At 39.7% G+C, this 27,180-nt stretch overlaps 3 long non-coding RNA genes across 6 annotated transcripts in view; 2 read left to right on the top strand and 1 right to left on the bottom strand.

Moving 5' to 3' along the window:
• LOC103465878 (uncharacterized) overlaps positions 1–27,180 on the top strand; it is a 36,303-nt gene that overhangs the window by 6,997 nt on the left and 2,126 nt on the right. For all 3 annotated transcript variants that reach the window (XR_014083940.1, XR_014083939.1, XR_533865.3), the window contains exons 2-3: positions 11,292–11,336; positions 23,006–23,107. This is a non-coding gene — a long non-coding RNA (uncharacterized LOC103465878). The remainder of the gene's footprint in view (positions 1–11,291; positions 11,337–23,005; positions 23,108–27,180) is intronic.
• Positions 18,997–21,008, top strand: LOC145547717 (uncharacterized). Its single transcript, XR_014084018.1, has 2 exons — positions 18,997–19,507; positions 20,486–21,008. It is a non-coding gene; the product is annotated as an uncharacterized LOC145547717 (long non-coding RNA).
• Positions 20,937–22,941, bottom strand: LOC145547716 (uncharacterized). 2 transcript variants are annotated; one of them, XR_014084017.1, is made up of 3 exons: positions 22,443–22,941; positions 21,744–21,939; positions 20,937–21,508 (listed from the first exon to the last, which is right to left on the bottom strand). It is a non-coding gene; the product is annotated as an uncharacterized LOC145547716 (long non-coding RNA). The 2 variants fall into 2 exon arrangements; XR_014084016.1 differs by having other exon boundaries at positions 21,744–22,941.

Below are 27,180 nucleotides of genomic sequence, written 5' to 3'. Positions count from 1 at the left end.
TAAAGGGTTTTAAAGACAGCTTTGTCACAAAGGTAAGAAAAAATACTTTAATATATTTACTTATTTTACTCCTAATCAATGTTACTAGTAAGGCATGATTAAAAAAATAATAATTTAATTTATGTCTTTATCCTAGTGAAAGCCCAATCTTCAGGTGATAAAAAATATGTATTAAATGTTTTTATTTATTTTACATCTGTAAACAGATCTGGCTTTGAAAAAAATACATGACTTTTTTCAAAGGAAAAAATAAAATGACATGGATTAGGACATGTTTGTACATTCAACTTTTTAAACTTGTGTAAAAAGAAAATATGGAGGTTAACAAAACAACCTTTGACTTTTATTGTAATGTGACAGTTTTTTTTAAAGTATTTTGTTTTATTCCAGAATGCAGAGAGAAAAATGATCAGAGAAAATCAAATAACATTTTTGGTTAAGACAATATCTGCAAACTGTGAGTCTGGCCTGTAAAGACAAATAGGACATTTATCTCCAAAAGTTAATAAGCAATTTGAAATAACATCGTGGTAATAAAAACATTTTCAGGTGGAACATTGCTACAGCATTTAATATATGCAGGGACGGTAACACCACAGAGCTGATAGCTACTCCTATTCAGCAGAAATCTGAGTCCCACATGGGAACATGTTCACTCTATTAAACACGTGTTTCTAAACCTCTGCTGATCACAGCAAGGACACTGCAATCTGTTATTGTTCTAAGCAACAATAAAGACATTTAGATAGATTTTAATCCCATAAACTATATGACTCTTTCCTTAAATCAACCAGGAGATAAGCTATATTGCCAAAAGTATTGGTTCACATATGAGCTTTGACTCACATATGAGCTTAAGTAACATTCCATTCCAAATCCGTAGGATTCAAATTGACGTTGGTCCATCCTCTGCAGCTAGAACAGCTTCAACTCTTCTGTGAAGTCTGTCCACAAGGTTTAGGAGTGTTTATTGGAATTTTTGACCATTCTTCCAGGAGCACATTTGTGAGGTCACAAATGGATTGAGGATGCAGGATGAGAAGGCCTGGCTCTCAGTCTCCGCTCTAATTCATCCCAAAGGTTTTCTATCTGGTTTAGTTCAGGACTGTGTGCAGGCCAGTCAAGTTCATCCACACCAGACTCTGTCATCCATGTCTTTATGGACCTTGCTTTGTGCTCTGGTGTCATTTTGGAAGAGGAAGGGACGAGGTCCAAACTGATCCCACACAGTTGGGAGCATGGGATTGTCTAAAATGTCTTGGTATGTTGAAGCATTCAGCGTTCCTTTCACTGGAACTAAGGGACCAAGCCAAGCTCCTGAAAACCACCCCACACCACAATCCCCCCTCCACCAAACTTTACACTTGGCACAATGCAGTCAGACAAGTACCGTTGTCCTGGCAACCGCCAAACCGCCAAATCGTCCATCAGATTGCCAGGTGGAGAAGCACAACCTCAGAGAACATGCCTCCACTGCTCTAGAGTCCAGTGGCAGCATGCTTTACACCACTACATCTGATGCTTTACGTCGCACTTGGTGACGTTTGGCTTGGATGCAACTGGTCACCATGGAAACCCATTCCATTAAGCTCTCTGTGCACAGTTCTAGAGCTAATCTGAAGACCAGATGAAGTTTGAAGGTCTGTAGTGACTGGCTCTGCAGAACCTGACGACCTCTTCACACTATGTGCTTCAGCATCCGCTGACCCCGCTCCATCAGTTTACACGGCCTACCACTTCATGGCTGAGTTCCCAAATACTTCCATTTTCTTACAATGCAGTGGAATTGACAGTTGACTGTGGAATATTTAGGAGCGAGGAAATTTCACCACTTGATTTGTTGCACAGGTGGCATTCAACCATAGTTCCACATTGGAATCCTCTGAGCTCCTGAGAGTGAACCATTCTTTCATACATGTTTATAAAAACAGTCTGCATGATAAGGTGCTTAATTTTATTCAGCTGTGGCCATGGAAGTGACTGGAACATCCGATTCTGATCATTTGGATGGGTGAGCAAAAGCTTTTGGCAATATAGTGTATGAGGTTAACATGGAGACTTAGAGATTTTACTCCAGGGTTTTACTTATAAGAGTGACTTTCTTTGTGTTTGTGTTTAATTATGAATCATTTAATTAAGACTTGTTCAAATGTCAAGAAGAGCACGTGAAGCACATCACGGCTATATTGACTTTTCAAGCAAACAAGATGATGATGTTTAACTGTAAAAGGTGAACTCAGCTGCAGGAGGAATCCAGAGATAGTTACTTCAAATAAAGGGAGTAAAAAACAATGTGTGTGAATACCAACAATCCTTCTGACTGGAGCGCAGCTAGAGATACTTTTTCTTTCCAAAACTAACCTCGTGATCTGTAAGAAGAAACAGCAGCAGCTCATTGTTAGGTAGTTTAAGATTACGTCAAGATTAAGAGCACAGCTTCTACAGACACCGCAGAATTACTGTACAGTTACATTTACTGTACAGTAATTATGAGGAACTTTGACTATTTCTCGTCTTTATGGTTAAGAATATTTTTCCTTTACATTATGAAATATTATTCAGACTTAATAATAAGTCTGAAGGTGAAACTTGGAAAACATGGAGATAAATAAGATATAAAAAATGCAAAGGAGAAGCTACAGAGAGGAAAATATATTTAATTATAATGTAGAAAAAATATAGCATTTGAAGTCATTTTTTAAATTAAATTTAAAATAAATTCCAGAGTGAAGAAAAAAAAACTTAATAAATGATTATGATTGTAAATATTAGTGTCTTCACACTGACTGCTGAAAACTCTGTTAAGTTTTTTAAGATTTATTTTTGCCATGACAGGGTATTATAAAACAATTTAAATTTGCTGCACATTGCCTTCCAGAAAAAAGACGGAATTTTGACATAGTTAATGATTTGATCTGTATTCAAATGCTATTTGAAGAAGGAACCCGCAAATAACACGTTAATACAAATCAAATCATGTCCTGAGGAGTTGTCAAAGTGCAAAAGAAGAATTTCATATTAGTCATTCATGTTAATGTGAACTGTTCACATAGTATAAACAAAACCTACGGAACATCTCAAAATGTTTTTTGCCAAAAATGTCACCACTTACCCAGTGTTTCATCTTGCAGGTGTGACTTTCAAAAGACTTTGTGAAACAGGAAGTTAAATTAGGCGAATAAGGCGATTGGTCAATGTTCAGCTGAGTTGCAGTGATTGGTCAGATTTGCAGAAAAGTTGCGATGGCAGGCCTTGCAAAATTTGTGAAAGATAAGTGAAATGATTCGATATTTCTGTGTTTTCAGCAGCTCTGGTTTGACATCAAGCGATGCGTCCCATCTCCATGCATGCTTCGCACTAATTGACTGATGAAAAGCAGAGCAGCACCACCGCTCTCTCACACACACAAATACACACACACACACGCACACACGCATTGTGCATCACGCGCTTCACATGATCCCCCTCTGTCAGTGTGACTGTGCGCTCAGTGTCTATAGGAGCGGGAGAAGAGTGTGGATGTGATGGAATTCCTGGAGAAAAGGGAGGGTAGGTGTGTGTGTGTGTGTGTGTGTGTGTGTGTGTGTGTGTGTGTGTGTGTGTGTGTGTGTGTGTGTGTGTGTGTGTGTGTGTGTGTGTGTGTGTGCGTGTGTGTGAGGAGTACTACTCCTACATATTCCCATCCAGACAGAGCTACGTTTCCATGTGGGAGGAGTTACGAGAACAATGATGAGTTCTCGTCTCTCCCTCCTCGTGCTCGGTGTGTGTGTAAGACATCACGTGTGTGTGTGTTTGCGTGTGCGGGTGTGTGTGTGTATCCGTGTAAGTGTGTGTTTAAAGAGCGGCAGACTGTCACATGCAGCAGAGGAAGTGAAAGGTAAGCCCCTTTTCCTCATCTTTGTCTCCAGATTCCTTTACTCAGATGTTTTATGGAACAGATTTCAGTTTTGATCAGCCGGATGTGTGAACGTTGGGGTCTGCGCTCGTTCTTCTTTGTCCGCTAATCTTTCATCCACTTTGAGCACTTTCGCTGTCAGGACAGCTGAGCGGGATTGAGTGCATTTAAACGATGAAGGGTTGGTCGTAACTCCATCATCCACACCTTCTGTTTGTCATGTGTCGCTGTGATGAGTGTGTGTATGGGCTGTGGCTGTGGGCTGCAACAAGCCCCTCTGAGATGATGTATCCTCGGTCCCAATTTGTCAAACTGCTCCCTGAGGATACACCTTCCATTTTTCATTGTCTTCCCACGCTTGTCTCTTACTTTCTTTCTCTCTTTCTCTCTCACTCACACACACACACACACACACACACACACACACACACACACACACACACACACACACACACACACACACACACACACACACACACACACACACACACACACACACACATTTGCACAAGAGCAATACTGGGAGGTAAACTTTCTATTAGAATGCGTTGCCAGCTAACATCTGGTCCTGGATGAGAGCTGGGGGCTGTCAGATGGACTGAAATGGAAAGGTGCTCGAAGGGAGGGGGACTGTCAGGGACAGACTCATGGAGAAGAGGTGAGCATGCCTGAAAAAGAGCCGAAACTAACAGAAAGGAACAGAGTGTCAGGAGGAGGAGAGACAGTCGGTGTGGAATATTTTCACACGGCTGGTTGCCCCCCTCCACCTCACCCCCACCCCGGCTGTGTGGACAGGCAGACGTAGCGGCCCTTTGTTTGACACATAGCTGCACACAAAGGCATCCACACTTTACTAGGGCAAACACACACCCACACGCACGCACACACACACACGCACGCACACACACACATTCATGCTGCCTCTCATCAGGACCACTTGTGATTGGCTGCAGCTACACTTCATGCCTGTGCTACAGAGCATTGCTGGAGTAAAACAAAGCCTTTTGGTTAAATTGCATCTTTCCCTGCGTGTGTGCCCAGAGGAGGGAAAGTCTTTGGTCCTACATGTTAGGAGCAGATAAGATGAAACAGCGTTCAGCAGCAGCTGTGGGAGACCTTTGTTCCTGCTCAGACAAAAGGGAACATGTTGACTCTAGAAAGCACATCGGCTCACTTTGAGATTGCTCATCCTGAGGCAGTGGGACTTGACTGTCACTGGAATATTTTCCCAGACGCGACATGATTCATTAGGCTGAGCGCGCACACACACGTATCAGCAGAGATTTTTATTTTGTTCCGGTGTTGTGCTCTGAAAGCCGACCTGAAGGGAACGCCGTGGGTGGGAAAAGAAAGGTTTGCTGCATATGAATTCTTGAATTTTTGAAAATATGCAGAGCTTGGTTGAGTGCAGGAGCAGACTACAGATAGGACTGAGTGTTTCTGATGAGATCAGTCAGAGCTTAAATACAGGGTACAGTGTGAGTATGAGGGAGCCTGGACAGCTGGATCTTATGCTGAAATAACAAAATGATCAACTTTAAATATTTGTGCTCCTAACAGAACGGAGCGTGTTTCCAATTCCAGGAAACATGAATCTCTTTGTTTATCCAGTTTCTTCTTTGTTAGAATCCAGGAGCTGTTTCCTGTTTTACATTCTACGTTGAATTGGAGTTGCCACTAAAAAGATCTTGTATTAACTTGTATCACATACTTTTCAGTGACTTTGTATTTACTGATATATTTATGCATAATATGTTATTTGTTTCTGTGATTTGACTTTTTTTAAATTCTCTCTTTCTGCAGGTTTAGAGGCAGACTTTTAAGCAGGCTTGTATTCTCTCTATGCTTCTTTCTTTTGACTACTATTATTTTTTTTCCACCTTTCTCCCTTTCTTTTTTCTCCCCATTGCATTTTCTATAAACCCAAAGCCATGTAGACTAAAGTTTTAGATATATTTCAGGTATCCTAGTATCCTATCGAATTCCATAATTCTCCACTTGTGAAAATAAATTTGTTAAGCCTCACTTGGCACTCAGACACACTCGCCACACTGGTTGCATTTCCATTGCAAATGTTCTGCTAATGTCAAAGGAAACATTGGCGTCTTATTCATGTGTTGGAGCGACAAGCCCCGCCTACTTGGGTGCGCCCATGTAGGCGGCGTTTTGGGGGAATAGTTCCCGATTTTACAGAAGAGTTATGGATTCAACATGTTCGAAAGACAAACTTGGCATTTAATGAGCCCACAAATAAGCGAGTTGCTGCTGTATTCAAACTGGCATGATACGGAAAATAGTGATTCCACTGCAGTTTTGCAAAATCCATCTGTTCCTATACAGATGAAAATGTTTTATTGAAAAAGTTGTTTTTTTAAATTGCATTGTTCCCAAAAAGCACATTTATTTCTGTATTTCCAAATTATGCAATTGTATGGTTAATGGAAACGCAGCTACTGCTGGACTAGAACTGTTAAAAATACAAGCGATTCCAGGAGCTGCTTTCAACAGCCACAGCTGAACTTTTTTTAATCCAAAGGAAAAGCAAAATTCACATTACCAGTTAATAGTTCTGGTGTTTCACACTGTCAACACAGAACAGAGTCAGAAAGCTGACCACAGCTTCACCCTTTCTCTCTTCTTTATTGCTATTGTGATAATAACTGCTGAAGAGTCGTTTCCCTCACGATGGAGTTTTGACTCACTCTGTTTCACAGATTTAGATCATTGATCATTGATCACTGTTTCAGAACCTAAGTGAGGTTGAGCTTAGGGTCACAAACCAATAGTGAAAAAAATTCTCCTTCAGATTTTTCTGCTAGAGAATGAGTGAGGCGGCCCCAAGCCATCACACTGTTACCACCATGTGTTGCTGTTTTATGTTCAAGCTAAGAGTAGCTGAACTGAAACGTTTAGTTGTGAACACAAAAAGCAAGGACAGAAAAAATCCATAACAGTGCTTATAATTCCTCACAGTACTGTATTTCAGTTGGATTTTTTTTTTTTAATTCCAGTTACAAAGTTTCTGTGGGAATCTGTGGTTGACAGATTTCACGCTTTAAGTCGCATAACAAGGAATTTAGGGCAATGCTGGGCAAAAAGATTTCCCAATCTGCCACAGAAAGCAGGACCACGGCACTCTGAGAGGAACAGTGTTTAAAACAGTTCCTGGCACTGAGCTGACAAAATACTGCACAGATGTAGGGCTCGCAGGATTGGTGGTTATGCAAATAAATCTAATAAGGACAGACAACGCTTCATTCCTGAGCTATAGAGAGCATGTTAATGTGCACATAAGGAAGCCCCAGTCTTGCACTTTTCACTATGCAAGTTATTACCACAGAGCCTAATCCAGCACACTGCGCAGAGCTACTTAGAGATAGGAGGAAGTGTGAGTCTGGAGGAGAGGGAGAGGTGAGGCTTTAATTCCAGCTGAGGATGGCAGGTGTGTTAAAACCTGATAAAACGCAACATTAGCTGAGTGACAGACTTTGCTAGTGGCTTTTATCAGAGGATGTGTGTGTTTATGTGCTTGCGGGGTTGTGATAAAAAAGTGTGTGTGTATGCATGTGTGTGTGCGTGCATTTGGTCTTGGCAGGCCGTCTTCCTCTCCATTGTTTTCTGTCTTTTCTGCTGGTTTGTTTGCTGGAGTTGAGAGGAGAGCAGCAGTGAACCAGGTGCAGCTTCCACTGAGAACATCAGCAGAACCTGCTCTCTAAAAACGGGGCAAAGAAAAAAAAAAATCACAAATTCACTTCTTTACTTTCCTGGATTAAAGCTCCAGCAGCGCTGACTAGAACATTTAGAAGTTTAGAGACGCTCGCTTAACCATTACCATTATTGTTTTTTTGCAACAGCAAGCCTTTTTCATGGAGGTCAGTTGGTGCGGTGTACTTTGGTCATCAGATGACCCGTTCCAGCTGGTTTCTGGGCTCTGTGCCTGACTGTGCGTCCTTTTCTTGATGCGTTCAGTACGTTTTCTCTCTATCGTTCCACTTCATTACATATTGTTTTATTTATGAACCACTTTTTTATGATTAGTTTGTGATTCAAGTTGGCATGTCAGTGGTTTCACCACCACTTACCACAACTGATCTGTGCAAACTCAGTTAAGAAAAAGTAATTTACTGAATGCATATTTTGCCAAATTTTTTTTTTAATTTTGTATGATATTTCAGTAACTTTTTATGATTTAAAATGCTATTTTATTTATTTTACGAGTTAAAACTGGTTGAATATTTTAATATCTGTATACAGTGGACCCTCACCCACATTTATCTGTGGAATGTAACTCCAAATTATTTGTGGAAAACTTGCCTATTTGAAGATTTTTTGTTTTCATTGAGCACATCTAAAAAGAAAATGTGGCTAAGAAAGTTGAAAGACCTCTGCCAATTTACACTGTTGTTGGGAAGCAGCCAATCAACGATCCATAACCCTGTGAATATCAGGGTCCACTGTATTTTGGGATTATTTTTTTTTTGTTGTCATATTTTTCAGAGTCTTGAACTACATTTAAATTCTTATTTTATTTGTGTTGTGCTATTTGTATTTTGAGATCATATTTTTGAAACAATATTTAAGTTTTTTACATTTTATTTTTAAAAGGTTTTTTGGGGCTTTAGTGGCCTTTATTTGACAGTGGTCAGACAGGAAGGAGGGTTGTGAGACTCAGGTGTGATGTCACATCCAGCTCCGCCTTCCGAGGTTAATGGAGCTGATCACATGACCATGTTGGTTTGATTGTTCAACAGTGCTGCTTACAGTCGATTAGTGCCATTATAATTATTAACTGAAATACTGAGGACTGCTGTATCAATTACCTTAGTGGTCAATGAATCAAACTTCATTTTTGTGTTCAGTAGGCCAAAGGAAGAGAATCTTCATTGGCGCAGACAGAGAGTTTGCATACTGCTCTATTAGGTTGTGTTGCAATGGCACATAAATTGCTATGTTTATTCTTTGAAATTTAGACCAAAAACTCAGTGAGGACCTGGACCTGCTGGACATCAGATGAGAGGCTGGAGCAAGCTGAGGCTCTTTAGGCTCCAGAAACGATGTCAAACTGAGCAGAGGTTTAACACATAAACATCATAACTAGGCTGGTTAAACCTGTTTAATGAGTTTTAACAGATGGATGCAGAGCAGACTGTCAGTAAGGATATAAAGGTCATGCTTTTGCTTAGCCTGCAGGCTACTATCAACAAGCTATTGTCGATTATTTTCAATCAATAATTCAAGACCATTTTTACACTCTCTCTGTTGTTGTTTTTTCAGATTGTTTTAATTATAACCATTGTTGACATTTTAAGTGGCAGGGATTTAAAATACATGATCAGCTTTATTTTTTTTATGTCTCTACATAAAATCTGTTTAGTATGTTTAAGAGCAGAAATGGCTCTTTAGATTGTAATGGCTGCTAATGCCTCTGCTACATTATTAACTAGGTTATGAAGCATTGCTGCTGAGTGTCTTCTTACACTGGAGAATGTAAAGACAAAAATAAGGCTAGAGTTTGATTTAAGCAACGTATATAAATGGAAGTCATCCCGTCTTTCTAATAGGGACAGAAACATGAAGTTGTATCAGTGTGGCTCGATCCGCCTCAGTCAGGTAGCTTCAGCAGAGCGGTGAGGACATGCTTCCTTCACTGCTGAGGGATTTGTGAGCGGACCCCAGGAGCCTCCATTCTTATTTGGGCCTGCCCTCATTTTTTATCCTCGTTTCTCCTGAAGGAGGTGAAGCTGTTGTAATGCAAAGCGTAGTGCCTCACCATGAAGCCAGCACACATCCATGTGAACATAACACCTCTACCTGCTGTGTATCCGGCCTCGTTTCATACCACTCTACTGATGGACGGTACTTTAAATGCTTTTGCTCAGGCGACATAGGAATACTGTATCATTTTTAAAACTAAGACACATGAGCATGAATTTATATTCAGCTTTAGCTTGATGCGATATTTTCAATGAAACCATGTCAATTAGATAAAAACATTATTAGCTGTATATGTTTGCATTGGCCTGATTAGGAATTTTTTTATTTACTGACTTTCACATCGTTACTGTAATATTTTCAACATTACAAACTTAGTGTTTTCCTGATATTGTGCACTAATATTAAAACACAAATCAGTTTAATCCCATAAAGGATGAGTAAACTGATCTCATTGTGCCATGAGGAGCTGCTCTGGCCTGCTAATGTGTGACAGGTCACATGATCGCTGTGTGATTTCCATCCATCACTGGGAACAAACAGACACAACCGAAAATGATCTGTTAAAAACTCACAACAGAAAAAGTGAAGAGAGTGTAAATTATTATCAGACTTTTCCATGAACCTTTATGGGGTTTTAGTTGTATGAAGATGTCTGCAACAAGGTTTAATTTAGGTCCAACGTAATGCATTTCAATGGAAACAAAACCAAGTTCAGTCCAGGATACAACTGACAATAGTCCAGCTGTGTGTAATCCTTATGCAATTTATTCAGCAGAGTGGGAAAAAATATGTTGCCTTTTTATTTTTAGCAGAACTAGAGGCAGGGAGGGAGACGATCCGCTCCAACAGGCTGAAGAATGGCCGGGTTACTGATGAAGGAAAATCTCAGTTTTCTATCAGTCTTTCTATGAGTTGCTGAATTTAAAATATGGTTTTAGTTGTGAACTGATTGCCATCATTTCTGCATCTTTAAACAGCAACAGCATGTGAGTTTTTCCTGTACGGAAGTAAGTCCTCCTGATGCTCCCACTGATAATCGTCTCCTCTCCCAAGAAAAACAGGCTGATTTCATCCGGCCCCCTCCAGCATTCAGCTGCTGAATCCTCCCTGTCTTTGCTATCTCTGATTCAGAGCAGCGGCTGCTTCGTCCCTGAGCTAATCAATGCTGATCATCATAGAGGCATGATTAATGAGCTTGTTATCAACGCAGAGCGGACCTCATCAGCGCCTCCGAGAGAGACAGAGGCAGCGCAGACAGACAGCACTCACACATATTAAGCATACATGTCAAACATTATTACGACATATAAATCTGTCATATTTCTCAAAAACTTTGGATATATAAATGGCAGTCCAATATTTGAGAGGCAGATTATTTTCCTTATATGGAATGGATGGCATATAGTAAGATCCTGTATACTTCAACAATATGCAGTTGAATTCTATACACATTTCAATACAACAGGTGTAATTCAGTAGAGTAAGTTGTGTATAGTCATATTTGGTGTATTATGCATAGGGATATAAAAGCTTTTACTTCATCCTATTCCCTTTGAACCACTCACAACAAATTTTTTTTCTCTGTCAATATATGTACATGTTACTTTTTAAACTTCATTTGTTTAAATAAATAAAAAATGAAATGAAATGAATGACTCTGACATCTGCTCTGATCCCACAGGTCAGCTGTCAGCCATAAGGTTACCGGACTGAAGTCAGCTGAGAGGTAAGAAAACTGCTCTTCCTGCTTCCTGTCTACTGAAACACACCATCCTACTGCGGTTTAATACCATTGCAGCCATAAATGAACTGGTGTGATTGTTCGTTTCACACTCAGAAGTTGAAATTTGCAGGTTTCAGGTTGAATAAAAGCCTATTGCAGCGCTTTCTGAATTCCGCCTTGGAAAGTCAGATGTTTCTGGTACAACCCCAGTTTTTGGGTAAGACACTAGAACTCCCTCCTCGCCGGCTGGTGGTCAGATGGTCCGGTGGTCAGTCGGCCCGGTGACGCCGGTGTATGGCAGCCTTCCCTCTGTCAGTCTGAACCAGGATGGCTGTGGCTACTGTCCAGTAGCTTACCACTATCAGTGTGTTTACTGATGAATGACTGAATGTAGCATGAAGCGCTTTGGGGTCCTCTGGTGCAGATGAAGTGCTACACAAGTATACAGACCGTGTACCATTTATCTGTAGTGCAGGCAGAGGGTCAGAGGGAAGAGGGGACTTCTTTTGTGGATCTTAGGTGGGGATGAAGCGTTGTGAGGTGTGAATGGATGTTTTTTAACCTGGAGCAGTCCAGCCTCTTGTTCTACGCTTTGCTTCGTCCAGAAGGTCTGGACCCTCGGATATTGAGAAACGATGGCTGGCTGGAGGCGTGGACTGTGTTGAAGTTTGAAACAACTGGATCTTGTGCTCCAGTTCAGTCTGTAGACTCTGTAGCTGTGGTCCAGTGCTCTTTCTGGTGCCTGGGAGTTGCTCTCTGGTGAAAGTAACATGAGAATAGCAACAAAGCACATTTAAAATACAGCAAAACACAAAGTAGGAGTAAACGTAATGGCATTCACGGTTTTCAGATTAGCACAAGCTGTTGAGCCAGTTTATCAGTCATGTTTATCAGTTTCAACATTCCTTCCTTCAAGCCACTGAATACATTATTATAGTATAATCCTTTAATTTAGCTGAAGGTGATGAGCAAATAACTGTAAAAACGGAATAATTTACTTCCTTTGAACTGAGGAATCATCTTCTCCCCAAGGTTGGAACAAAACAGGATGGATGTAGTTACTTTTTACAGAACAAAGTAAATGAACGGGATTGAAATAGGCCAGTAGATTGACTTTATTTATAAGAATGGACTGGAGAAGATGATGAGAAGACTTGCTCTGGTTGGTCTTATGGCTCAGCTGCCTCCCATATTTGTTCTTGTTCAGAAATTTGTCTTTAAAGCAAAAATAAGACAATAAAAGAATAAAGTACTTTTGGTCAATTTGCGAGAACAGGAAATCCTAATCTTTCAAAGATGCTGTGGTTTTATTACCAAGTTACAATATGAGGAGTTAAACGACTGTTTCTTAAGGTTTTCATAGTTATTACAATTATGAAAAAATATTGATGTAGCAAACCTTCAGGGTTCTGCCTACCATCCACAAGATGGGGCCAGACAGTCAGTTATATAGGGACTGTTTTAGTTGATCCAGTGTGGTAGTAGTTAAAATAATTAATAAGTAATTCAACAAACAAATAACAAAAATACACAAGTTTAAACCCCAACCTTTTAAAGGTAATTGAATCTTTTTTCTATCTTGGATATTTTGCACGCCTGCACACTGCAGTGTCCCGTGGGAGCCTGGCAGACGTCCTACACACTGACGAAGCTGTCAGTCGCACGGCACAGCTCTCTGAAGCAACCTCCGTTTCCCTACAAGCAATCCTACATTTCCCCTTACTCCTTAATACTTTTTACTTTGTGGGGGAAAAAAATTAGTCATCTCGAGCTCTACTACAAACCCATCTTTAAAAATGGTGAGATGAGGCTCTTTGTCTGAGAACGGTTAATTAGTTGTGAGTTTGGGTTTAACCTGATAATCCTGCCTCCAATCAGATGCAGCTGAGACTCACTGGCTTCAGTTTGCATTCAATCTGAAATGTTTCGCTGCATAAATGCCTTCATTTAATTTTAGTTATGGCAAAATAACTCAGTCAGATCCTCGTCCTCTTAAAGGGGCAGTATTATGTATTTCCAGCACATTCTGTCATTTTATAACAGTCAAGTTACTATGCTAATTCCAGTTGCTATAAACATGCTTTATATGTCAAATAAGTTAAAATAAATGTAATTTGATACTTTAACCTCTTTAAAGTGGCTTCCTGCTCTTTCTGAAACTTCACCTTCAGGACTCATCACAACATGGCTCCTCTGTTAACACAGTTTGTACCAGCGTTTCACTGAGAAGTAGCCCTTATAATGAGATCAGCAGATGTACAGTTCCACCACATGTTAGCTAAATGCTGCTGGCTAGTCTGAAGGAGTTAAGTGAAAGAGCTGCTCTGTGAGGCAGAAGCTTGGAAGCTTGGAAACTGCAGCAGAGTGGAGCTGTGTCTCGAGGGCAGGGCTAGGTCCACCCAGGTGTTCAGCACAGCTCAGTGGTTGCCATGGAGATTATAGGATTTCTCAAACATGCATGAAATAATCAAGGCAACAGCCCAGGCATGTTTTTGATGAGGGAATACATTATAACCTGATGCAAAGCTCCAAAACAATGATTTTACATAATATGACTTCTTTAATGAAGTGATCACAATCTGACTTCATTTTTCTATCAGCGCTAAAGTAGGATTCATATGGAGAACCTTCTCTGCGCTTTTCTTATTACAGAGGTCATGGTTGAGGTAGTCACCAGACTGAATGAGTGTTTATGATGGTGAAGCATGTTGTGTGTTTCCTCCGGAGGTAATTTAGTGAAGCAACAACCTAACAGGAGTCGGTCATTTGGCAGCTCTGGCTCTGTGGATGACAGCTCAATGCGCTGCTGCTGGTGCAAACAGAGGAAGATGGCGGGAGAGGAAGCGAGGATGATGGAACCCTGCAGAGCATGACATGACATGTTTGTGTATTTGTGTGGACAAGACATCTGCGTATTCCTCTTTTTTTCTCTGCTTCATTCTTCCTCCACTTTTTCAACTCTCTCTCCGCCATCTTGCTCCTTGCTTCCCCGCCTGCCTCCCTGCGTGGCTCCCTCCGTCCTCCCGGCTGTCGGAGGGGACAGCAGCTGCTTCAGAACAGCTGTGGCACACCAGGCCTGTCAAATTTCTATTGTACAGTCCTTGTATTTATGCTGCCTCTGTCTGCAGCTGCAAAATAACATTCAGCATCATGGAACAAGCCTTGCCCTGCTGGTGTCTGACAGGCCACTGGGCCACATGGTGCCTGAGAGGTCCAGGCAGCGCCGGCTGGAACGCTGCAGCGCCGGCCGGAACGCTGCAGCGCCGGCCGGAACGCTGCAGCGCCGGCCGGAACGCTGCAGTGCTCTGTCAGGGCTTTGCTCCCAAACAAATCCTGAGAGAAAAAACGAACAAGAGGAAGATTGTGAATGACAGCAGTTAAATTACTCCAATGAGCAAAGGTTAAAAAAAATTCAGTTCAGTTCAATTCACAACACATCGTCTCTCAAAGCAAGACTAATTCAGCTATTTATTCCTGTGATGTCATTAGGAAAATGATTTAAAAATGTGAGTTGAACTCTGCAAATCAAACGGCTCTTTGATTTGCAGAGATCGTTGCCAAACCTGATGGCATGCTGATGTGGTTCAGTAGTTGGATTGGAGCAGAAATGCAGTAAGGCTACGTTCAGACAGCAGGTCTTAATGCTCACTTCCCAGTATTTGCTGAAATCCAATTTTTTGTTTTGTTTTTCTTTTTTGCGTGGCCTTTCATAAATATGACTAATATCAGACTGCTGTGTGGACGGTTTATGTGTGACCTGCAGGCGCAGAAAAAGAACATAGATGTCACACATAGTTTACAGAAGTAATAACAAATGAGTCTACGGTTCAGGTTTAAAGTTTCAGCAATCAGAGTTGACAGGATTGTTTAATTCATTATAAAATGATGGAAGCAATAAAAAGAAAGCATGACTAGTAGTGATGGCCTTCAGTGGATCGCTGTGTGTAGTCAAAGCCAAAAGCATCCCACTGATGGTCTCCACTGACACACACCTCTATTATAATTTCATAATTATAACTTTCAGCCATTGTTTACATCCCGATTTACCACGTCTGAATTCTTCTGGTGCAAAATCATTGTCTGAGTGACATAAAAGTCGGATGAAACGTGATGTGACCGTTCAGACAACAGGCGCTTTGAAAACAATCAAATATGTATCTGATTTAGTTCCGCATACAGAAGTTGCAAAATCTGATTTTTTGCGGGGTGAAAAGGTCAGAACTGGACCTTTCAGACTGCGGTGAAAAATTTGCATAGACCCGCTGTGTGTCCTGCTGTCTAAAACTAGCAGGACAGTAGCTCTGGAGGGCTGTAGGTGGCGATCCCTCTCCTATAGAAACTGTAATTTTTTTCTTCCATTTACTTTCTTGTCCAGATCTAGTCCAGAGTGTTTTGTTCATGTTCATGCAATATTTCTCTCTGATTTCCTCCCACGGTCCGGCTGAGTGGGTTAAAACTTGTTTTTGCATTGGCCTGTGATGAACCCTGGATGGACAGGTGACCAGTCCAGGGTGTACACCACCTCTGCACCATGATAGACAGTATTAACAGTTTCATGGCGGTCCTTCAGGGCAGCAAGCTTTGGACAGATAACAATGAGGGACATCAGACTGTGACAAACGTATGCATCTGCTGGATCTACTCCTTTCTGTCACAGATTTCCTGGGGTTGTTGGCTTTCTCCTCGTGTGTGTGTGTGTGTGGTGTGTGTGTTCTGCTCATGTTGCTCCAGTTTTCACGTGTGTGTCCCTCTATGCCGCAGAGACTCGGCTAGCAGCCCATGCAGAGCTGCAGATCCAGCCCAGTGCCTCCTCCTAATGAGCAGGCTGTTGTTGGCCTGCCATGGGGACCCAGCTTCAGGGCTGGCACACCCTGCAACACTTTACAAACTAATTAAACTCCAAAGTCTCCTCTTCTGCACTAAAGTCAAGGCAAGGCAGCTCTCATCTCAAAGAAAATCCAGGAGGAAAAACTTAATAGCTTTTTTTTTCTTCTTCAAACTTTGTTCTATTTGACTTCAGTCGCACAACCTTCAGCTATAGAAGCGATACTTATTGCTTTCTTCAGATCCCTATAGAAGTATTCACAGCCAGTGAACTTTTTAATATTATTTTCACTTTGCAACCCAAAGCCTCAGTGTATTCTACTATTTTACACAACAGACAAACATATAGCAGACCATAACTGTGAAGTACAAGAAAGATCATTCATGTTTTTCAGAATTTTTCACTCCCTTTTGGGTGAGTCTCTATGTCTTTTTGCTCTGCCTATCAGATCAATCATATTTAATGGAGATCATTTGCCAATATTGATTTATAAGTCTTATTTAAATGTATTATTTAGACGTAGGTCTGGACTTTGATTAGGCCATTTTAACACATGAATCAGCTTTGATCTAACCCGTACCTCTGCAGCTCTGGCTGTGTATTCATGGTGGCTGTCCCATGCAAGGTGAACCTTGCACCTTTACACAAATTTAGGAAATAAAAACAGACACAGGCCTCGACCCAAATAAAATTCTTGACTCCAAAATCAATGGAGAAAACACAAGTTCAAAACAGCATAAGAAACATTAAAACGTTCCTATATAAAAGCTGATCAAGTAAAATTTCAAAAAAATTAATTGATTAATTGGTCTCTCTAAATTGTCCTAAGGTGTGAATGTATAAGCGCAAGGATAAGTGTGTTAGATGGATAAATATTTGTTAAAAGTGTCTGACAGTAGAATATGAAACAGAGAATCTGTGAAAAATCCTCTGACTCTGCTGCTGCCCAGAAAGAACCAATCAGAACCAAAAGGCAAACTTTTGCCTTTATACTTCATTATATAACTCACCTGGTATAAAGTTAATTTTTTGGTACTGGAATTATACCGAAGATATGTTACAAACACAAGGACTGGTGTCAGTGTAACAGATACTGATTTTCCTGCAAAAAGTCTAGAACAGGTAGGAGTGATGAGGCAGAAACAAATCTGTGCTTCACTAATCGTCCTGGAATCTGTTCTGGTTAAACATTTATTAAACTTTTCCAAACAGCACCAGATCTGATCTTTCTTCAAAATAATCATTGTGTCCATGTTATTTTCTTTGTCATTCAATACAATATACTTATTCCTGTAATAAACAGTTTTAGATCCTTTAAAACAAAGGTACAGTTTATGTCACACACTTAAGTCTCAGAATAAGCCCCATCTGCTACTGCATAAAAAATATACAATGTATTTGCATATTTTTTTTATCTGTGCACCAACATGTTCACAGAAAAACACAATATAGCTAAACAGATTTGACTCATATAAAAACGATCTGAACAACATAACAATATTACTGTCCATCAACTTCCAGAACCGTTTTATTTCATCGCTGATAACTGAAGGTATATTAAGAATCTGTACATAAAAACAGATCGCAACAGGTCCTGTACAATAGCTTTATACCTTAGCTAACTAGAACCGCAGTCGCTCTTTTTCCTTCTGGTGCCTGTTAGTGAAGTTGCTATGACAACGGTAAATAAAACACAAAAAACCTTTCAAATATTGTAATATACTGCATTTAGGGGTAGCAGAGTAAAAGGTGCTGAGTATAAATCTATGCTAAGCCTTTGGTAAATGTATATATAATGAAATAAAAAGAGATCTTGTCTTGAAGGAATGATAGTTGGGGTCTGTCTATATGCTGGAACTCTTTGGTCTCAGGAGTGATGGAGGGGTAAATGTGCTGGATTCCACCCTAGAAGTTGAAACATGGTTCAAGTAATTTATTTAAAATTTTTTTGGCTCTGGTGGCCTTTATTTGAAAGTGCTCAGAAAGGAAAGTCAGGTGATGAGAGAGAAGGAAGTCATAAGCTCATCAGGCCAGGAATCAAACCTGTGACGGCCACTTTGAGGACTATGGCCTCCATATGTGGGTTGTGCTTAACCCACATATGGAACGGTGCCACCACAGCACCCTGAGTAATTAATTCTTAAGTTTATTGAAAAATTATGGAAAAAGAATAATTTGTGATTTTCACCTTCAGCATCTTGACTGTTTTGCGTGAAGACATAAATGGGTTTAAACCATCCAATCAGAGTCTGTTGCTACAAAAGTAACCATGCCACATCAGTCGGGCTTTCTTGAATATTTCCATATGAAAATGTAGTGTTTCCTCCGGTGTGCTGCCTCCAAGCCCCGCTCGCTTTGGAAATCCAGACAGGCATCAGATTGGCAGGCAGGCCGCTGTATAGCCTCATCGCTCGCCAGCCAGCTGCACTTCCTGTGATAAGACTGCCGTTCATTCTGGGCCCGAAAGTGCTGGATTCAATCTGGCCATCTGCCGATGGCTCAGTGTTTCTGTCTGTCTCTGGATAAACTGCAGCACATATTCCTGTCAGTCAGGACCTCCACAGTGTTTACCACCTTCATTTCATTTCATTTTATTGGCTTCAGCAGAATAATCAGAGGAAAAAACTCAGAAAACCTCTCAAACCAGGGGGAAAAATATTTTGAGCAAGTTAAATATGATGAACAAAACTTGATTTAGCAGGCAGTGATTACACAGAGCAAATATTCTGGAAAAGCTGATGAGTGACTGAATGCAGTAACAGCCTCCTTCCTCGTCGCCCTCAGCATGTGATAAGAATGATAAGTCATTGAAGCCGGCGTCTGATCTGAATAAAACGACCAGGACCTATGGAAGTAATTATGTGCCATCAGAATTTGAATAAAAAATGCATCTGAAATTTGAATGTTGTATATTTGTTCTTACTTTTTCAATTTAAAAATTAATTCAGAATATATTTTTGACCTAAAAAAAATTTCAGTGTCATTATTTGTACATGTATGCAAATTTCATTTGTTAAAAAAAATTCACATTCCTATTTCAGAGATCAAATTTTCAATATATATATTTTTTCAGTGTTAAAAAAATTCAACATATAAAAAAATTCAACTTTTAAAAATTCAAATGCAATATTTTCAGTGTCCTACAAATTCAACTTGCTCAAATTCGCTGTCTCAAATTCAACATCTAAAAATTCGCTGTACAAAAATGGCGAGGTTACTTCAGGTCACAGACATTAGCAATCGTTGTCAGATTTCAACACTGAGCTAATCACATGACCTAAGCGTCATATTGAAGAAATACCAGCATCACTGAGGCTAGCGACACATGGAGGCGAACGCAAACCCAACGGTGAGTCTATGCTTTCATATTTCTGTAGTACATTTTATTTTGCGCATGAACTTTGATACATGACATTAAAGCTTGATTTAAAACACGGGTTTGGGCCGTTGTTAATCTTACGCCATGTAATGCTGGCATATTAGTTCTCGCTACCTGCTGGACCTCCACCCCCTTCTCTTGGCTGTCCTACGCCCAATTTTCCCGTTTTATTTAAAAAAGGAATATCACTTGCGCCAAGTCTAGAATCTTTAAAGATAACTGATGGGTAGCGACTTTCCGGGTTGTTTGTATGTTGTCTTAGAGGAGACTGAGACAGGCGGTCTTAGTAAAAGTCGTAATTTTCCAGGAGATGCTACTGCTAATGTAGAAGCTAATATGGCTGCCTTGTATGCTTCAAGGAGGGGCTGTGAACTCTACCGACATTAATTATAACCACAACCCCATTCTGTTCATCTACGGTATTGTTCATGTGACTTCATTTATGAATAAATTTATACATTTATGGTCATTATAGCGTCATCCAAACGGCTGCTTCTCTTATCTGACAAGTGTTGATATATATTAATTTACATTCTTTTACTTTGCGTTACAAAACGTCGCTCTGTTACCTAGCAACATTACAAACAACCTCCCTTGTTTTTTCATTTGATTTTAACTCATTTGAAGAAAATATATGCTTGCAAGTACAGCTGTTAACTTATTAAAATCATTTTAATCCCCACTACTTTGTATCTCCAAAATATATCTTTGGTTACAAAGAATGTTTGAGCTATGCTAAAATTTGTGATTAATGTTGTAATTAAAAGCAAATTCTGATTAAGTTAGACACCATTCAATTCCTGAACCCCACAGTGCCTTGATAGAGGTACATTTTAATTGGATAATTTAATGTGTAGCATGTATACTATCATTCATTTAATTTATTACATAGGAATCTGCAATCAAGTACATTTTGAGTTCTCTTGATCCCTTCTTTGTGTTTTCCAGGGTGTAGATTCCCGAAATTGAATGGGAGGAGTGCGGGCTTCCTCTTCAGGAAGAGTCAAACGTCACAGTACCAAATTCAAGTTGTGCAACTGACTGACGAACAAATGGCCTTAAGAGACGCAGTAAACCCAAAAGGCACATCACTGTCTTTTGGTTGTGACATTTATATTGCTGCAGTTCTGTTTTGTGAACAGTTCTTCACTCTGTGAAACTTGTCCAGTTTCAAAATTCAGCATTTATGAAATGTAAAGCTAAGTGCTGATCATATTACCACACAGGTAAAATTTGTGATTTGGAAAAGTGAATCATAGTGCTTTTATGGTAGACATGTTAAAGAACTAAAATGTTCTACATTTGTGAGTTGATTGTTCTTTTTTTCTCAAAAGGAACCTAGTAGGTACAGGTGTGTAGGACCTTAATTTTCTTGCATTATAAGAATGGAAAAGTTAAGTTTGTCTTATGTCATTTATTTTCTAATACTTCAAGCATAGATGAATATTCAATAAAATATTGCATAAAAACAGCTTCCGTTTCATATTTCCTGTACAAACAGTGCTGACTCAGAAACTCTGAACATAGTTACTCTAACATTTCAGATTTACAGGGATGCTTGACAAACATTTCAGGTACTTAGTCGTCACTTCAAAGAACAACTTAATGTCAAGACTGCGGTGAATGATGAACAGTATTTGTAAAAAAAAGCTAAAGCTAATAATAAAACGACTTTGTAATTTTACTTAATTGCCATATTGAAATGCAATTATTGAACAAATGAAACACCAATGCACTGAGTTCTCAAAGAAGACCAAAGCCAGTCCCAACCGATTTAAGACACCATCATGTCAGCATACAGAGCCTGGTAGGTAGAATAATGGCTTGGAAGGCGTAAACGTTCACTGCAGGTGGATGAAGTGGGCTTGTGGTTTGGTCCAGTTGACTGCACTACTTCAGGCTTCAGTTCCTGCCATGGAGCCTCCCAGCCAACCCAAAATCTCATGAGCTGGTGCAGATTGTCTGAAAATGCTAGGAAAAGTATAATTATTTTTAGATACATGGTGAGTTTCCTGTAGATGGAATCATTCATAAAGCTGACTTTGAGATATGACTTTATGCGAATGTCTTTTCCATCTAAGAAACTAATGAATATGAATGTGATATCCTTCAAAAATCATGCTGGTATAATACCAGCATAATACATTTGTTATTTATCATTCTCAAAATAACAAACATTGGCCAAATGTTTATACAGACATTTTACCTTCTTTGAGAAACTGATGGAGAAACCCTCTCACCTGCATAGTTTCTGCTTCCAAGACATCATCGTTGTCGTCACCGTCATCACTTTGCTTCTTCACCTGTGGCCAACTGATTGACTGCAGGACCATCTGTAATTGTAGAAATAGAAATGGCTCCAAACGATCATGGAGTCTATCAAAAATATGATCCATATGTTCCTTGAAAAGAAAAAAGAAAAAAAATGTCAAAAACATTGTCAGTAAAATAAAAAAACTATTTTGAAATCAGTAGGTCGGAAATCAATTAATGTCGGTAGAGTTCACAGCCCCTCCTTGAAGCACACAAGGCAGCCATATTAGCTTCTACATTAGCAGTAGCATCTCCTGGAAAATTACGACTTTTACTAAGACCGCCTGATCAGTCTCACCTAAGACAACATACAAACAACCCGGAAAGTCGCTACCCATCAGTTATCTTTAAAGATTCTAGACTTGGCGCAAGTGATATTCCTTTTTTAAATAAAACAGGGGAACATTGGGTGTAGGACAGCCAAGAGAAGGGGGTGGAGGTCCAGCAGGTAGCGAGAACTAATATGCCAGCATTACATGGCGTAAGATTAACAACGGCCCAAACCCGTGTTTTAAATCAAGCTTTAATGTCATGTATCAAAGTTCATGCGCAAAATAAAATGTACTACAGAAATATGAAAGCATAGACTCACCGTTGGGTTTGCGTTCGCCTCCATGTGTCGCTAGCCTCAGTGATGCTGGCATTTCTTCAATATGACGCTTAGGTCATGTGATTAGCTCAGTGTTGAAATCTGACAACGATTGCTAATGTCTGTGACCTGAAGTAACCTCGCCATTTTTGTACAGCGAATTTTTAGATGTTGAATTTGAGACAGCGAATTTGAGCAAGTTGAATTTGTAGGACACTGAAAATATTGCATTTGAATTTTTAAAAGTTGAATTTTTTTATATGTTGAATTTTTTTAACACTGAAAAAATATATATATTGAAAATTTGATCTCTGAAATAGGAATGTGAATTTTTTTAACAAATGAAATTTGCATACATGTACAAATAATGACACTGAAATTTTTTTTAGGTCAAAAATATATTCTGAATTAATTTTTAAATTGAAAAAGTAAGAACAAATATACAACATTCAAATTTCAGATGCATTTTTTATTCAAATTCTGATGGCACATAATTACTTCCATAAGGACCTCCATTAGAAAACGCTCAGCCGACTTTGGGCTCATCTTTTTCTGTCTCTCTGCAGAGCGGAGAAACTGCGGCGTGTTGGAAGAAGCTTAAAAGACGGACGCCTTCAACCGAGATGTGAAGAGAGTGTGTAACTTTCTAACGACACAAAGAGGAGGAGGTATGAGGTTTCAAATGGCTTTTAATGATTTACTGTTTCAGAATAAAGATGCACCGTATTGAAAATACTGTTGATGTTCCTGATAGAGCCTCAGCTCTAACTGCACAGAATCATCAGGGAAATAACTCATATTACTACACATTATATACAAAGAATAATACAAAAACATACCTTTTGGTATACATATGGAGCTGTTCATTTTCCCAAGTTGGCATACAGAACTTTTCATGGAGCATATCTAATACGTTTGAAAGAAAATGCAGGTTGCAGGTTGGAACAATGAAACACCCAGACGCAGTGCTATTGACATGCTATTAACAAGCAGCCAATCCAGGACCTGCATTTATTTTCCTTGCTGCTTGATTAGTTGTACTTCCAAAAGCAGAATTTAGGAAGACAGTAGATATTACCTTCTACGGTAATAATGCATAAACCTGTTTCTGATTCATGTCTAAAGCAGGTTAACAAAGAGAAGGAATGCTTCCCTTCAAATAACCCTCTGCTTCATTACTAAATATATATGTTATTTCAGTAACACTTCAGACATTAACACATGCTTTGCATCAGACATCCGTATAAAGCTTTTATAAATGTAAATGCTGACGTGCTATTAACACTTAGTTTATGCGCATGAAATTTTGACACCAAAACATCACACATAAACATCACCTAAAATAATGGAAAGTTATTTTGGGTGAGAAAAACACATCACCACCTCTTTCCTTCCCAAAAGATGATAGAGGCAAAAACTAATCATATGCTATTAATATATAATATACTGTGACCAGCGCACTTTGAGCACTTTGTGCACTGGTCACAGTATATTGGTCAGCATGCACTCACCAGAATTAAACTGCAAACTTAAATAAATCCATACATGTACAGCTTTAGGATTCAAATAAAAAATAAAAACAGAAATATAAACGAATAACAGAACTCAGACGAAACAATGAGCAAGTTTTATTGCAACAAAACTATTTATTTACTGTGTCCTAGATATTTCATGTAGGAGATAATTGTAATCCTCTTAGTGAGAACACGTTTTTCTCATCATGCCTGAGGTGTCTGCTAAGCAAAATATTATCGGAGGGTGTGAGGGTTGGGGTGGGGTCTAATCAGGAGAAAAGAATCAGACAGACAGCAGCTGGCTTTTCTGCAGCACTTTGTTCACAGTGGAACAGGCTGGGATCGTAAAAATCTCTTGACAACAAGATGTTATTGCTTGAGGTATTGTGAGACGGCCGCATATGGGAAATATATATGTGTTTATGTAATCAAAGTCAGGCGCAGAGATATTAAACTGGAGAGCTCCTAAATAAAGATGCATGCACTGCAGTAACCTTCTGTGGTCTGTTTGTCTGCTTTTATTTCCTGAAGGCCCAGTCAGTTAGGCTGAACCCAATCACAGTGTGAATCTGAACTTCATTAACTTATGGAATAAGACAGCCAGTTTTAATTTTTATAATATAAAAATACTGACAAGTAGATTTTTAAGGCAGTGCCATTAATTTACAAATGATAAACATGATCAAGTTTAAACACTGTTTGCTTTGTAAAACATCAGCTAAGGGAAAATAAAAGAAACCTCTAACGTCCTATTGTCTGTGTGAATGTGTTACATTTAGTTATTGAAAATATTTCATTGTGTAAAGCAGCAGTGACTCTTAGTTCATTTGCAAATCATTTTTTGTGCTGAGTCCAGATTAACATAAAGTGATAACTGAAACACCATGTGAGCGGCGCGCTCAGATGGAGGTAAAGCTGCAGACACTCTTTCCCCTCACACCGTTGTGATGCTCTTCCTCTTCCATCTCTTCCTCTCCTTCCACTACCTCATGTCTCTGGTCACCTTTGACCTCCATATGGTCGGGAACACTTTTGTGTCACTTCATCTTCTCGACCCTTCCTCCTCATTTCTCTGAAGATTTAAAGCAACTTTACCTTGATTTCTCTTATTGGTGATTGTTGTAATTTACTCATAATGATGATCAAGATTGCTGTGACCAGTGGATGTGCCCACATCGTAGATGCAGTACTGCAGTACTTGCTGCTTAGAAAGGATGTAAAGCCTCTACATCATCTGCAGCTATTAATAGTCCCTCATCCTACAGAGAAAGATTATTCCCCTGTGGAAAGCATCTAGACGGCTGCCAATCTTTCAAAGAATACTTGTCTCAGCAAAAGGGCTGCAAGGTCAGACTGCGAGTTTAAAGAAATTGCAAAAAAAACCAACGAAAAAACAAAGAGCTTTTTCTGAGAGTTCTCACTTAGTATGCTAAACACGTCAAGTTCATAACAGAACAGTGAGGAGAAGAGCATCCAGTATGTCTTGGCTTAAAGTGTTGAAGGAGAAAGCTTTGGATCTGAGAAAACCACCAGACAGCAAAAAATAAAAGGCCATGTTTTTAAAACGAGTGGAGCACGATGGTGGAGGGGAGGTCATTTTGACTTGTTCCACAGCTACTGGACTGTGTTAGAGTTATTAAGTTGACTTCTGTTCACCAAAAACAGACTGGTGTCTAATATGAAGCCAATCTGCTTGACAGATGAGTCTTCGGGGTCATCATCAGGTCAATGATCCCCAACACAGCAGCTAATCTACATCAGCTTGACCAAAGAAGAAGAAATGAACAACATGCTGCAAAAGTCCAGAACTCATAATTGAGATGTTCTGATGACAAGAATAATGAACAACCACAAACCTCACATTGAAATTACGTTGAGTTCCGATTAAATCCTGGGGTGTGTTGAGCTTTTTACCCTGACTGGAATCAGAAGTCATTTACCCATCAGTAGCTGCATTTCCATTACAACAGGAAAAGCTGAAATAATTTTAAAACACACCAATTCCGTAAAAACACACGTTTTGAGAAAACGTTGTTGCACTGGGATCAGATGTTTTTTCAGCTGTACCAAAATAGATGAATTTCGCAAAGCTGCAACGGAAATACTTTTTTTTCCATCTCACAAGTCACATGATCAACAGCTTGATGTTACTACTAAAACCCTAAAGAAGACGACAGGAAGTGGTAGAAGGACGATGGTTTGTTTTTGTTTCTTTTATGTGCAGCTGGCTCCACCAGAACTCTCTCTGCATCACACAGTTCATTAAAAGTTTTCATTCCAATGTGTTGAATCCTTAGTTCTTCTGTAAAATTACCAACTGCAATTTCTCCACAACCCCAAAATAGAGTGAAATAGTCACTACCGCGTTTAAAGTGCTTGATGTTCCAAAGTCTGAACCTGACACAGACGTCTCCTCTGATTGGCTGATGCATAACGAGCGCCAGCATCATGCCTGGATTATGACTATATCTCATGTAGCGGTTTACCTCTGTCACTGCCATGGTCACATGAACAAACTTATCCATGTGCAATTTTAATTTAATTTCTTATTTAATGGAAACGCTGCAAAATAGTGAAATAGAGTTTTTTTTTCAATATTTGTCAAATGTAGGCTTGTGCACATCTGCAATGGAAATGCAGCCACTGTATATGAATGTGCTGAAATGAAAGCCACCAAAGTGTATTGTTTGGAAGTTCTGGAGAAAGATGGCTACTGAAGTACTGAAGGACAGATTAACAGTAAAGACAGGCTGTGGCAGCTGGAACAATAGCTGAAAACAATGAAACAAAAACTCTGTCATGTTTAGACGAGAAGTTTAAAGGAAACTTCAAATAAACCATCTTTGAGAAGATTCAGACCACTTCCACCTTTTCAGCTGGTGCACCTTTAACTGAGCCTGTCTGCATCCCCGCTGCCCCAATATGCTCTCGCCCCCTCTGCCTCCTCCAGCTGATAATCCCTCAGGCTACTTTTGATTGTTACTTCAAATCTTTCAGCTGTCTGAAAGTGCTTGTGAAATCAGCTAAACTGTGAGCAGAGTGGCTGGGTGGGTTATTTCCCCTCCCCACCACTTTCTGCACCTCTTCCACTTCTCCTTCACTCAAGTGTTTCCATTCATTATGTGCATGACATTCTTTGTCTGAAGGACATTGGCGGTCAGCCAGGAGTCTCCGCTGAGCCAGTCCAGGCGTTTAATTGAAACCATAAAAGAACTTTCTGTTGGCAC

Source organism: Poecilia reticulata, chromosome 16, assembly GCF_904066995.2.
Source record: "Poecilia reticulata chromosome 16, P_reticulata-male-v2, whole genome shotgun sequence".
In the NCBI taxonomy this organism is placed as follows: Eukaryota; Metazoa; Chordata; class Actinopteri; order Cyprinodontiformes; family Poeciliidae; genus Poecilia; species Poecilia reticulata.
This window is presented reverse-complemented; position numbering and strand designations above follow the sequence as displayed.